The sequence below is a fragment of the Anser anser genome, assembly GCF_964211835.1.
Source record: "Anser anser genome assembly, chromosome: 3".
Classification (NCBI taxonomy): domain Eukaryota; kingdom Metazoa; phylum Chordata; class Aves; order Anseriformes; family Anatidae; genus Anser; species Anser anser.
In genome coordinates this window covers 91,681,986-91,695,613 of record NC_139722.1, presented here as the reverse complement: position 1 = coordinate 91,695,613, position 13,628 = coordinate 91,681,986, and the positions used below count along the sequence as shown (strand labels likewise).

At 39.8% G+C, this 13,628-nt stretch overlaps 1 protein-coding gene across 12 annotated transcripts in view; it reads left to right on the top strand.

The window, feature by feature from the left end:
• LRFN2 (leucine rich repeat and fibronectin type III domain containing 2) overlaps positions 1–13,628 on the top strand; it is a 227,500-nt gene that overhangs the window by 43,724 nt on the left and 170,148 nt on the right. The window contains exon 3 of one of the 12 annotated variants that reach the window (XR_014581798.1): positions 7,948–13,048. The exons of 9 other annotated variants lie outside the window; for them this stretch is intronic. The gene's annotated coding sequence lies outside the window, so the exon portion shown is untranslated. Of the gene's footprint in view, positions 1–8; positions 1,145–6,418; positions 6,990–7,947; positions 13,049–13,628 lie in introns of those variants that run through there. 2 more of the 12 variants (XR_014581799.1, XR_014581800.1) reach the window with 2 other exon arrangements.

The following is a 13,628-nucleotide window of genomic DNA, read 5'->3' as shown; positions in this document are numbered from 1 at the left end:
TTTGACAGAACTGAATTTCTCAGCACATCTGCTGAAGCCATTTGAGATCTTGGAAGCAAGTTGTTCCTCTCACCGTGTCAGTGAAGGTCTGCCATACCTGAAGCACATTCAGTGCACTGGATGCTGCACAAATCATAGTAGTCACAATGGCTTTCACTGATTTAATTGAACAAGACTATGGCATTTTGAGCTGCTGATTGATACAGCATTTATGGCAACAAATTAATATAAACCAGGACTGTGAAGATAAAAGAAGATCTTTTGGGAGAGGGTTGTCCTGAACTGTGGTCCACACCCCTATATCGTACTGAAAAATGGCTAAAAATGCACAAATAATTCCGGAAACAAGGCTGTTACCCAGACAACTGTCTCTCAAGCGAATACTGTCTTCACTGAGTGCATGCTCATGCTCTGCTGTTTTATCTCATTCTTTGATAAGCAATAGCACAGCTATCTGCTACAGAAGGGATGGAGAAAATATCGTCGTAGGATTTATTAGCAAGCAAACACATTTCATGAGCAGATTCTGACTCAGTCTGCTTGATCGATACTGGTCTTTACACTTTCCATTTTCTGGCTCTTTTAGCTCAGGAACTTCTGTGCTGCTCTCCAGTCTCTTGTCTCTGCTTGTTGCCCCAATTCACACGTCTATGAATGCTCAGACAGAGCAGAATTGTCATTACCTCTGACACCTTCAGAGTTTAGATGTCTCTACAACAGGCACTGTCACAAAAGCTGTCACTGTGAATTCACTGCGGGAGGTACCCCTTTCTGCATACTTGTTCATGGTACATATGAATACAGCACGTTAGGAAGATCCTTGCTCTGAGCAGGTCCTGGTTTGCAGAACAAGGGCCTGAATACACAAAATATAAGAGGTGGAAAGTGTGAAGGGGTAGAAATGGGACACGTCAGAGTTGTGGCAATGGAAATGGGAGACTGGTAGATGTGTGGTTGTTATAAACAGGTCTGTCTGCTTCGTTACTTCTGCTTGGCATTAAAGATTATTTTGGAGATGATGAGCTCACAGGAGCTTTGATGGCTAAATAATGATTTGAAAGATAAATTATTAAAGAAAATAAATAAGTAAATGTAAAGACTGAGTGAATTTTTGGCAGAGGGCAAGGAAATGGTTTGTTTCTCATTTCCAGGTCACCAGTTCAGTCTGTCTGGAGAGTGATGGCTTTGTAGTTACTTCTGTAAGTGAAATGGGCAAATCTTTCTCACAGCTGCTTCCTAACTCTTCCTCATCCTCAAACACATTGAAGTCTCTACCTTCCCTCCCGCTGTAAACTGCTGAATCCTAATTTCCTGGTTAAAACAATTGCTCAGGGAGTGCTGGGACCTTGCCTCTTCCCAGACAGAGCTGTCATTCAGATGCCTTTCACAATGAGTTGAGCCAGGAAACTTCAAAAAGGCAGACAAGAGCTGAAAGTTAAATGTTTAATTTTATTTGTGTATTTATGTATTTATTACTTTAGGTCCAATGAACCACATCTGAAAGTCTTTTGGACATATCTCCTTGTTCTCTACACACGAGATAAGGTTAATTCCCTGCAGATAAAGTCAAACTCTATGTGCTCACTCTTCAGACAAAGACTGTAAAAAGTTCACTGTCACTTTAAAGGGGACTGAATCCATCCTCTCCTTTGACAGCAGAAGTAATGTAGCAGACTCATTCTCATATCTCATTCAGAAGGCAGATGAGATGTGAATGAAATTGTTTGACAGATGAACACCCTAGAGATATTTCTGTTTGTCACAGTATGTGTGGCTTCTTTACAATTACCACTGAGCTGCAAGAGTGCAAAGGACTGGCCCATAAATCCCAGTCATTCTGCTTTCTTTAATTCCCACAATATAAAATACTGTTTCCTAATTTTAAACATGAAAAGCATCACTAGAAATGAAACCCTTCACTGGGAAAACAGACCCTCTTTCTGATGTTGCTTTACAGTCAGACAAAAAAAAAAAAAGGAAAAATAGAAAAAAACACAAAATGGAAGGGAGATGGAGGACTCCTTTCCCCTTTCCTTTTCTCATTCTATGTTTCTGTCTTCCCTCAAACTCAGAATATGTTGAGTTTGAAGGAAAGATCACATGTGCCTTCTCCCTTCCTGTTTCAGAAGAGGATGGTTAAGTGCACTGAGCAAGTCAGCACCATCGTTCTCCTTAAACAGGGAGGTGACTTAAGATGTCAGAGTCACCAGATGTGAAATTCAGGAGAGGAATCACTCCCCAGCTTGCACATGTCCCTGTCTTCCTGCCATAGCTCTTGAAGGACCTGTTAGTTTAATGCTCGATGCAGGTTTGATAGTAAGAATGTTGGAGTGAAAATGTCTGATTTCCTGGGCAATTGAAACAATTTTGCTGCAGCAATCACAACATTTCAACCCTTTCAGAAACATTCTGGGTGCCTTCTTGAAGTGAGATAGGTTCTTACTTCCACTATTTTTATCGGAAGATTGTCCCAGATCATCAATCACATCTCCACTGGTTAAAAAACTTCTTTGTTTCTTTTAAAATAAACCAAAGGCCACCTTATATCCCTTTGTTCTTGAACCAGTATGGTCTTTTAACTTTTAGTGTCCCGTGTGTTTTCCATGGTTTTTATTTTTATTTTATTTATTTATTTATTTTTGCTAAGGTTCTTACAAGAATAAATTGCTTGTTTTCTCTCATTTAGTCCTCACAACTGCTTGTTGTTTTACCTTCATTATAGAACAGAGGAGCTCAAATAAATGCCGGGCAGTTTTTAATTGGGAATCAAAATGGGGAAAATGATGGGTCATGTCTTGGCCATCTACATCCTGAACATTTATCACCTCATTTTTTCTTCACCTCCTTGTTTCTTTCTATACAACTAAAGATCCTCCACACACGATAGATAATGTTCATACCTGCTCTTACCCTCCAGACAAAATGAAGCTGGACCAAATTTCTTTTGCCTTCAATTTCCTGTTTTCCTTCTGTCATGGAGGAATCGCACAGGTTTTACCTAGAAATTTGGCTATATCCATCCACTCAGACTCTCACAGTGTGGTTCTGGTTTTCTGCCGTATGTCCACCACAGAGCTGTCATCAATTGCTTCAGTGCTGCTACATGCACCATTTGTTAAAACTGCTTTACTACTTTGTAAAAGCAGCACCCTTATTTTTTACTTTTTGGGGGCATCCCCATTGACCACTTTCCAAGTTTTAAATTGATCATTCTGGAGAGGTATACACCTTGTTTGATCTGATCCCTGTATATAATCCTCTTCAATTTCTGTGTCCTACTCCTGTCAGAGTTAGTACCAGGCTTACTGGGGTGTCATGGTTCTGCTCATTGCAAGGCTGGGGAGGGGGTAAAATACTAATGGGGGAGCAAACCTCGGCCTCAACTCTTAACGTGTTTTAGCCCTGATATACCTGAAGCATCTGTTAGACTAATCCAAACTGTGCCTTTGAGACAAACTCTTCAGGGAATTACCCACCAGTGGTGAACTGGAACCTGTCCTGCATCTTCCACCTTGCTAACTTCTGCTGGATCCTCTGTTCACCTTGTCCTAGGAGATAAAGCAGTGGTGGTTCTTTCTGCCACATTCACAGCTAAAACAGCAGAGTTCCTGCTTGCTATGTAGTATTCCTGAGAATTCAACCCTAAATGCCAATGATTTTAAGTTGGTTATTTGCCAGTAATATAATTTCACAGGTATCTAATGGTTATAAATGAATATATGTTTTCCATATTCCTCTAACGTTCCCCTGTAAGATCAGGAATCTTTATTCTTGCCTGCACTGAATAACTTCATAGAAGTCACACATAGCAAAACCTACTGTAGTTTTTCTTCTCCAACTGACCATGAATATGTCCAGTTTACCAAGATGGCCTCCTGCATGTCTGCAGGACTACACCTTATATCAGGGAGAGTTGTCCTCCTTTCTGTACATATTTCATCCAGTAGGAAAGATGATTTCAATACTGACCCAAATCCTGAGGTCTTTTTTGTTTTGTGCAAGACATTTAATAAATAAGATACATATGCTGTCTTTTGAGTACGGATGGGATCCCAGGTCTCCTCTGGGAACTGGTTTAACTTGTATTTCCAATCTGTCACTCTTTATTTCAGTGCGTCCAATTTCCTCATGCAGAGTAAAATATTTTAATAGGAAGGGTTTAGTGCCCCTGCCAGATTAAGCCTGGAAGTGAGCTGTTAGTACATTGTTCTGACTTTGTGAAATAAATGTTTGCACCCTTGTTGTTCTGGAGAAATTTCTAATACATACAGCGTAGTCTAACAGGGTATTCAATAAAGAATACTGCTTCCTTCCCTTGAGAATATGATTTAAAAAAATATAGTGAGTTAAAACATTGTTAGAACCTCTGCTCTGTTTCTGAAAGAGATGACTTAGGAATCTAGTTACCCATATAAGGTTTCAAGGCTGCAGATTCTCATCTAATTTAGAAACCTCTCTTCTCTTAGCAATTAGGCAACTACCTTCCATGTTTCTCCAGGGCCTTGCTTAGACCAGGGTTTTCATAGATATAATGACTCCTATATATCCCTTTCTGTGGAGCCTAATTCAGGATTTCAGACTACTATTTGGCAGGCAAACAGAAGGAATGAAAGACATGTGGAAGTTACTCATTATAATACCAAGCACTGTAACACCGAATTGTCCCTGTGGGTATATCCTCTGTTGTATAGTTGGAACCAGTTACAGACAGCGAACACTGTCTTACACCTGTATTAGCCAGTCCCAGTTTCAGAAGCTTTGTCGCCATAGAAAAATAGATTTGTATCTTCATTTGTATAATTTATTCCTGCTTTATCACTTCCTTTTACAATATATGCAGTAAATTTGGGCTGTTACTGTGGATGTTGGGTGAAATCCAAAATGGTACCAAGGCCAAAGTAACAGGGAGGGAGGGAGGAGAGGGGAAAAAAAAAAAAGAAGACTGAGAGATATTTATTCTTCCCCCTGCTAATTATTGTGCACATGAAGTCTTACCAGTTGACCTTGTGACTCTTCTAAAATCGCATTGCTTATTAATCTCCTTACCCTTCATCTTTTGTGAATCTTTCATTGTCATTTACCATCCTTCTGATCATCTGCTTTGTGTGGCTTAATCCATCACGAAGGAGGTGAGTGCCACGCAGAGAGAAGCACTCCATGCTCTTTCCCTGAGTGCTCTCTCTAGTGACTCTACCAACTGTCCTTCCTGCTTTCCTGAATGTCACTTACAAGCACTCCTGGCACAGTGCAGCTAGGGACCTTTTCTGTTGCAGAAGATATTACCGTGGCCCTATATGATGGGAACAAATAGCACGTAGTGAGGTCTGTGGAGCAGAAATACTGGGAGGGCTGCACATCTCATCCCTGGAGAAATTCTAGTATTAACATTTGTTTTCTCCTTGACTGGGGGCAAAAAGGCAATTTTTTTTTTTTAATTAATTCTGTGAACAGCAATCTGCAAAAGTGTAAACAGCTTTGTTGAGTCACCACGTGTAATGTAATCAACACATTAAATTTTTGTCCTGGACCTATATGGTGCACATAACACAATGGCCAAAGGAATATCAGGTCTGCATAGACGCAGGTGTAGCAAAGAATTGTAAGAAGTAAATATGTCTCAAACAAATCCATCTGTATCCTTGTTGTGCATTTTATTTATTGAAGCAAGCCTGTAAATGTTGAAATTTTTCATCCCTCAATGCAGAGGTGGCTGTCTGACAGTAGTATTGAAATACAAAAGATTATTCTAGCGAAAGAGGAGAAACATTACAGAGATCGTTCTGGATGTCATGCAACACTTTTTGGTTTAACCTTCCCAGTAATTCTATTATGAATCATACTCTAGGATGAACTTCAAAGAACTGAAACTCTCCAAAATCAAGGGAATTATAAACAAATATTCATTTTATTTTTACTTAGAAATGTTTTGCCCAGAAACAACAGCAACAAAGTGATTGTTATTTAAGAAACTTCATAGCTATTCTCTGCATAATTAATGTTTAAAAGTCATTTTCAAATGTGCTTGTTTGAAGTGAAAACACAGAAAACACTAATTTATTACTTGTGACAATCCCATAATTGCTTAATGTGTGCCGTAGCCAAACAATGAGATATGCCACAGAACGTAAGTCAGGGCTGCGCAGCTTTGTTTAAAAGCTGTATATATTAAAGTTACAGTCTTGAAAGTGTTTAAGTTTTGAGCAGTAGCTGCATACTTCACTGTGTGCCCTGCATTCAGAAATCTTTTCCACTCTAAATCCTGCAACAGTGAGTTCACTTCAAAATCCAAAATGCTATGCTAGTGGACTGATTTGCTTTACAATGTCATCTTTTGACATATCATTTTCCTTCTTAGTAGACATTTATATCCCATTTTCCCAACCCAAACTCCTTGAGTCCTTTTTCGTACACTTCACAGGTGGTGAAATTTTTGCTACATCACGTGAATTTTATCATGCTGTGTTTTTCTGGGTTCGCCTTACTTTCATCTGAGCTTCCCACAAAATAGAAATGATTCTTACTTCTAACTTCTCAGCAAAAAATCAACATGGATGAAATAAGCAAGATCAGAAGGGTAACATCCATATATGCTTATACAAGCTCATACTGCCTTATAGGACGTCTCTCTCATACTCTGGCAGCTTTGAACTGTTTCCTTACTCTGAACCATTTCCTCAGTGAGCAAGATGATTTTGAAACTTTTTTAAAACTCACTTTTGTTATTAAAGACCCCTCAAAAGGTTTTGAATATCCATTATGAGATTTTTATATTTGTAAGTAACATATTTATAATGGCTGGAAATGAATGGTAACAGATTTTGTGTGTGTGTGTGATTTATCATTTTGTGCATGTAAATTATCTTGACCATCCTCTGCAAACAAAATCTTTCAAAGATTTCTTGCTATTTAGTGAACTTATTGGACTAACCATTCACCTGAAGAGCAGGGAGTTTCCTTCAGTACTTCTTCCACTGCATCATCACAGTGAGAAAAAGCTTTTCCCTCCCCCTAAATGTATTGCTCAGAAAACCTGCACATCCTCTTGAACAGATAATGCTCCCATGTGAAGATCCCCATAGGAAAATACTTGTGGGGATGGTAGAAATGCACTAAAACAAAGTGGTTCAACAAATACTAACAACCACATTTTCTGTTACCTTAAGACAGCGAACCTCCAGTGACTTCACAGGAAATGTATTTGCTCATGTTAACACCTGATCTGCTACCTACCAGCTGGGTAGCTGCAAGACACTTGCAGAGACCTCCTGGGTTTTAGACACCTGGTCATTTCTACTCTTCTTTGAAGTTTATGAAAAAACTCTTTCTGACTTTTGTTTATATATATATATATGTCTTAAAGTCTTGTTGTTTTATGTTTTAATGTTTTGCTTGATATAGTGTTCCTTTAAATTAGGCTGTTACACAGGCAGCATAAAAGCTAACTTTGTTTTGAATGGAATAAGGCAAGGTCAGATACTAACATAGTAGGGGCAGAATGACATCAGATATTGACTGTAAATGCAAGAAATTAATGATTGTTTGTTAGCAGAAATACATAAATTGGGATTGAGGTCACTGCACAGATGCTAAAAGGAATATATTTTTTATTCAGAAATCTTCTTGATTGTAGGATAAACAATCAAATTTGCTTAACAAGAGTGCAGGTTAGTTGCTGAAAATAAGGGTGAGATTTAACTATCAGCCTCTGCAACACAAAATGAGAAGTATAAGATGTAAAGTTCCTTTGCATACAGGAGCAAGAAGGGACTGGAAATAGGGTCTCTGTAGATAATTCTCCTACCCACAGATGACCCTCCAATACACATGTGTGAAGAAAAGTCATCAAAAAAAAGGTGGTGTTGCTCTTTTCCTGTCTGCATCAATCATAAATCTTAATTATCTCACTGTTCAAGACTCATGGTTTGTGTAATTTATTGATTGTGACAGTTCACCGCTGAAGTGAGAAATGCCATGCTGCCAGAATGCCCCGCGGATGTGGTAATACCAGAGCCTCCGTCGTTTTGTTCTCTGCCCATGGGACCTGATTCCCTGTGAGACTGTTTTCCCGTGAAGCATCATCAGATCTTCTTGTGGCTGAAGTGCGTTAGTTAATCATGGGTTGGGGGGGAGAAGAGCATTGCTACTTTTCCCTCAGCCACCTCCAAGACCAGCAAATAGCTCACAATATTGTCCCAATTCACAAAGATTTATGTCAACATGCAGTATATCGTGTCATGGGCCATAAGTATAATTTTCTTCGATGAAAGGAATAGCTTTGCCTATTTGTTTGTCCTTTACAGAGTTTAAAGTGTAGGGTCTGTTGCTGATGGGTTGGTTTCTTCTGTGCTGTGTCAGCTGCAGGCTGCTTTAGAGGGCAATCGTACATTTTAGGACCACTCCTCCAAAGAAAATCCCACTCCTCCTGCAGGCTGGGCATAGCCACCTTGCTTAATCTGTCTCAGTACCAACATACTTTTGAGGTAAGAATGGCTGCTTGGATGACAAAAGTGAAGGCTAGTGTTTAGGCAAACATTGTGACTTTCTAGAAGAAACAGAAAAGCACTCATTTTCACCATATTACTCACACTTTTTCTCAGTGTCTTTTTCTAGCACTCATTCTAGTTAAAAGAAAGCATAGCTCCTTTAGTTGAAAATGCATTACAAATTCATGATTACTTAATTTCTGCAGCACTTCTTTGCTACTGTTATCAAATCATATTTCATATGCTATTCACTTTAATCTCTTAGCAGTCCCGTGGCTCATGGACAAGGAGTTTTAGCACACCTGATTTGCCATGACATAAATAGAAGCAGAGTTTTGGAGATTGAGGTCAAATATCTAATTCTGGTTAGGTTTCTGCATCTTGAACAGATGTTTTTCATCACTCATCCATTTTTCTTTGCAATACAGAGATTTATTTTTCCTACTGAGGAGCTTTTCATAATACACACACATATTCCATAAAGCAAAATAATAGCTTGCTCCTTGAGCACTGTGCACAAAAGATCCTTGTATTTGACACTGCTATCTATGGGGATTGGCTGAATCAAGAGCCCGCAGAGGACCAGCTTCCAGTTAACGTCTTGTCTCCCTCGTTGATGGGGCATTTATAATGTTTCTCTCCACATGGACTTATTTGATTGTTTTAGCATTTCTAGCTTCTTTATATTTCTAAGGCCTCCATCTGCCTGTTGGATTTAATTGACCAATCACCCAAGTTGTTTAGGGGAGGACAGGAGGAGGGAAACAGTAGGATGGAAAGATGAAAGAGTATTATCTGCTAAGCTCTCTTTCCCTAAGATACATTTCCCCCCCACACATTTAAGATATCTTTCCTTATACTTAAGTTTTTTGTTGTTTCCTTTTGTAATTCAGATTGTATGTTTCTCTCCTGTTTTGATTTTTTTTTTGCTACCCATACAGGGCTTCAGCAGAGGCATATGAGGTCACTGTTGTATTGCCAGTTTTCTCTGTAAGGGATTGGGTTATTAGTTTTTATTTTCCTCTACTTTTTGAAGCATCAAGCTGCATACTGCAAACTCCAGCCTTTTGAAGCCATAAGGAATACAATGCAGGGCAGAGCATCCCCAGCACCACTTGTCCCTTTATAGTGGAAAGTCAATTTCTTGGAGGCAGGGGTTTGGCTGCTTTTGGAAGCAAGCTTGAGCTTGATCTTAATTCAACTCAGGATTTTTTCACTGGCGATCTCAGTCCTAAAAGACTATTTAAAGCTACCCCGATGCCTTGAGCCAAACACTCACAACTGAATTTTACAAAGCTTGTGATCTCTCATCCTGGGCAGCCTTGTCACTGATAAAATGAATTAGAATGAATTTGTCAGGCATTTTTCCTTATATTTTAGACGGACTGTGGTGCACTACATTGCTTGCATACTACCGGCACATTTTGGGGGAGGTTGATGTCTCCCCATTTTCCCCTCCCATGGAAAGGCAAGTCCTGAATCAGTTCTCTTGCAGAGGGGGGTGGTTAATCCAGAAAAAATCTTCCCAGCTCTGGGTTGAATGGGGCTTGGACCCTGATGGGACAGGTGTGGATTCCACTTTTGTGCTCAAGATTGCTCTTTGCAGCTTAGGCTCACTGGTGGTGGGTGATGTAGGCTCTTGGGGGCATCCTGGTGCCCTGTGCCACAGGCATGGACATCTACCGACTGTGGGTTCCCAGCCTGGTCCTGGTGCTGTAAGGTCCCATGCTGCTAACACCGGTGTACACGGTGTGATGAAAAGAGCCCACAGAGCCCTGCCAGAACCTCCCCCTTCATGAACTCCCTTACTCCTGGCTGGGCTGCAGTACACCTGGCCCGGAGGTTTAGATCTATGCTTTCTTGTTAAATAGGTGGTGGGAGAGGCAAGGATATTAGCGTGTTTTCCACAAGGAGTGGGCAGTGCCGACATCCCTGCAGCCCAGCCACTGCACGTCCGGTTGTGCAGAACCGTGCATCTCTGTGCTGGCCACCAGAGGGACCCCCCTCTGATCCATGGAGGCAACGCGAGCACCCCAGATCACACCTTGGTGTAAGGTGTAAAGTGGGCCTGTTCCCTTTCTGGTATTCAGGTAGCTAAGGATTAAGCTGTGAATTATTGCAGCACATGCGTTCTTTAAGGAAGGGAAAAGTTGGGCTGATTTTTTCCTCCTTACTCTGACCTGGAGCTAGTCTGATGGTAACAAAAACCTTTCTTTTTGGCACTCTCAGTTACTTCAATGTATAGAACAGGCACTTTACCTGCTGCACAGTGTTTAGCAATAGAGAAAGAGTGGACATATTTTTCTATCAATGTAATAGAGATACACCAGCAGTGACAAAAAAAAAAAAAAAAAAAGAATATAAGGTGTAACAAAATGTATTCCCTAGACCCTACTAAACTTTACAGGCTCAGAAAATGCCATGAAAAACAGGCTTTAACTATAGCATCCTTTACTTTTTAAACAATTTTGAGAAAAGGAGGAGTAATACATTGGTTTTGTTGTTGTTGCTGTCTTTCTCCTGAGGGAAAATATGTTTCAAATAAATTCTAGACCCTCCACAGACAGAGCACGTAAAATAATGTTAATTCACTTTATAAAATTGGTTAGATCAAGACACAATTGCATGTTGGCGAATTCCCTGTGAGATGTACCTTTCAAGCGTGATGTGCATCCTTTTGCAAGCAGCTAGCACGGGGTCACTGATTTACTAAGCCATCAAGGATAGGCATAAGTAAATCAGAGGTAGTGCACTGATTCTCTACAGGGAGGTGAATTAGATCCTTAGGGAATCGATGGTTATTCCTTATATAACCCTGACCTAAGACACAGCTACAGCTCTCTACAGATATAGGTGGGCGGGCTTGTGAACAAAATCCAGATTTATTAGCCTACTTATAATCATCTCCACAGGCAGAGGGAGTACATTTGATCTAGCCTGCCCATCCTTCCCTACCCCAGTATGTGTGCAGTTTTCTTGACAAAATGAACAGCATCTAGAAGTCAGCACATGGTGACCAGCTGCAAAGTTATTTCACAGAACCCTCACTAACACAGTGACTTTATTAAGGTCTGTATCTCAGTTCTTTATAAAGGCAAGAAACCACATAGTGGAGATCATGAAGCCTTTACTACCACTTCTTGCATCCTTTACAGGGCTGTTAATAGGGTTTTTGTAGATGTTGTCAGGTTGGTTCATACTCCCTAAACTGTTCTCTGCACGAGGCTTGCATTGCAGAATTGTGTTTGTTCTGCTGTGTTTGGTGCTTTACCACAGCTTAAGGGGCTGAACGTTAGCCATTTAGAACTTAGCATCTTGTATTTGACTGTGCTTAGAAACTGGAGGCAGAGAGAGCCTGCGTGCTCATCATATCTGGTGTGTGGGGATTCTCCATGGGATATTTATCACAGTATCTTTCAGGAGATCTCCAAATGACTACTCCATGCCTATTTACCCTGTCAGATTTTAGACGTCTGCTGCATCGTAGCACAGCCATCGGACAATTAAAGTGATAAGCAACAGCAGCTTCTAAAGGGGGAACATGAGCTCAACAATGTTGTCTTTCCTACATTTGATAAAGACCTTGTGTTAGATTCTTTAGGAAATTTGGGCTTGCAAGAGCCTCCTAAATCTGACAACTTGACTCTGCAATCTGGACATCCAGCCTTCAGCTGAATGTATCTGCCCTTTGGGACCATCTCCTCTAATATAGACAGTACATTCAGATTCAGACTTATTTGCTACTGGATTGCCTCCTTTTCTTTAAGATATCTTTGACAATAGCTTTATGAAATAGTGCCATTAGTGCAAAAGTCATGTGGCATGCATAGAACTGGTCAAGAATAGCACAGGGGAAGGCTCAACAAAGTTTTTTTGTGGTTGTTTTTGTTTTTAATTGCACGTGTATCATACTTCATTTATATAAAAATTCCAAATCTACCACTATCACAGATTTTCATTGGAACTTCAGTCAGAATCTAGAGAGCATGAAAGATGTGACAAGAATTGCATGCATTTGTACACTTGCATTGGCGATGTCACTTCTGATCAGAAACTCAGGTTACAGCTGGAGTTAATAGCCAAAGAGATGATACTGTATCTCGATCATTATGTGGTTACTGGCCTTTTTCTTTTTTTTTTTTTTCATTCCATTTACTTGACAATGCCCCACAAAATGCTGTTTCTACAGGTTGTCTTTGACCTCATTTTCAGTTTAATTACTACCTACCAAAGAAACTTCACTTGTTTATGCTCTGAACCTGGTTAATAAACACATACAGTTCTGGTTTTCTTAAATAATTTGCACAAGTAGGTTTCTCTGCTGCTATCAGTGATACCAGTTTGTGTTGACAATGGGAAGTACTCAATAAGAAACATGGCACAGCTGCTGGGACTTTGAGGTGAACTTTGGGGTGCTTGGTGTCTTGACTGTTTTCAGTGTTACTTTGAGGCTTGACATAGCACTGAATTAGAACTGGCAATTGTGCAATTCAATTAAATTTAATTTGGTCAAGTTAATTTCTATAGCTTTGCTTTTATACGTCTTGTGACTTAATTCATCTTGAGAAAACAATAGTATAGTTGGAAATGTATACTAAGCTGATATCTTTCATATGAAAATCAGTAAAAGCAGTATTTTTAAAGGAGGTCAGTTTTTTAATAAGAAACTCTCTCTAGGAGAAAAATAAGGCTATTTTGAATTTTCAGTAAAATTTCATATTCAGGCAGCCTGAGCATCCTTGAGAAGAGCCCAAGCCTCTGAAGTGTTTTCACCCCTTATCAATTTATTCTGTCTGGGTGGATATGAAAAAAAAGAAAACAACCCCCCAGGGGACAACTGTGTATTCAGTTCATTGCTGCTTCTGCTTCAGAGCTTGGTCTTGCATAGTTTTAAAAACCTGATCAGATGAAACCTTTAATTTCATGTCAAGGTTAAAAAGAGGTGAATGATTTCAGGCTCAGGTTTGAATTTTATATTTGAATCACCTCTCTTTCAGGCTGGAAGCCGGAAGGAAAAAGGTATCAATTCATTTTAAATAAGTTGGGGAGATAGAGAGAGCAGCTGTTTCCTTTTCTGGAAAGCTTCTTACATCTCTACCTGGGTTACCTTTATAGTTAACTGTCTCAGTGCCCATACTGCATCTG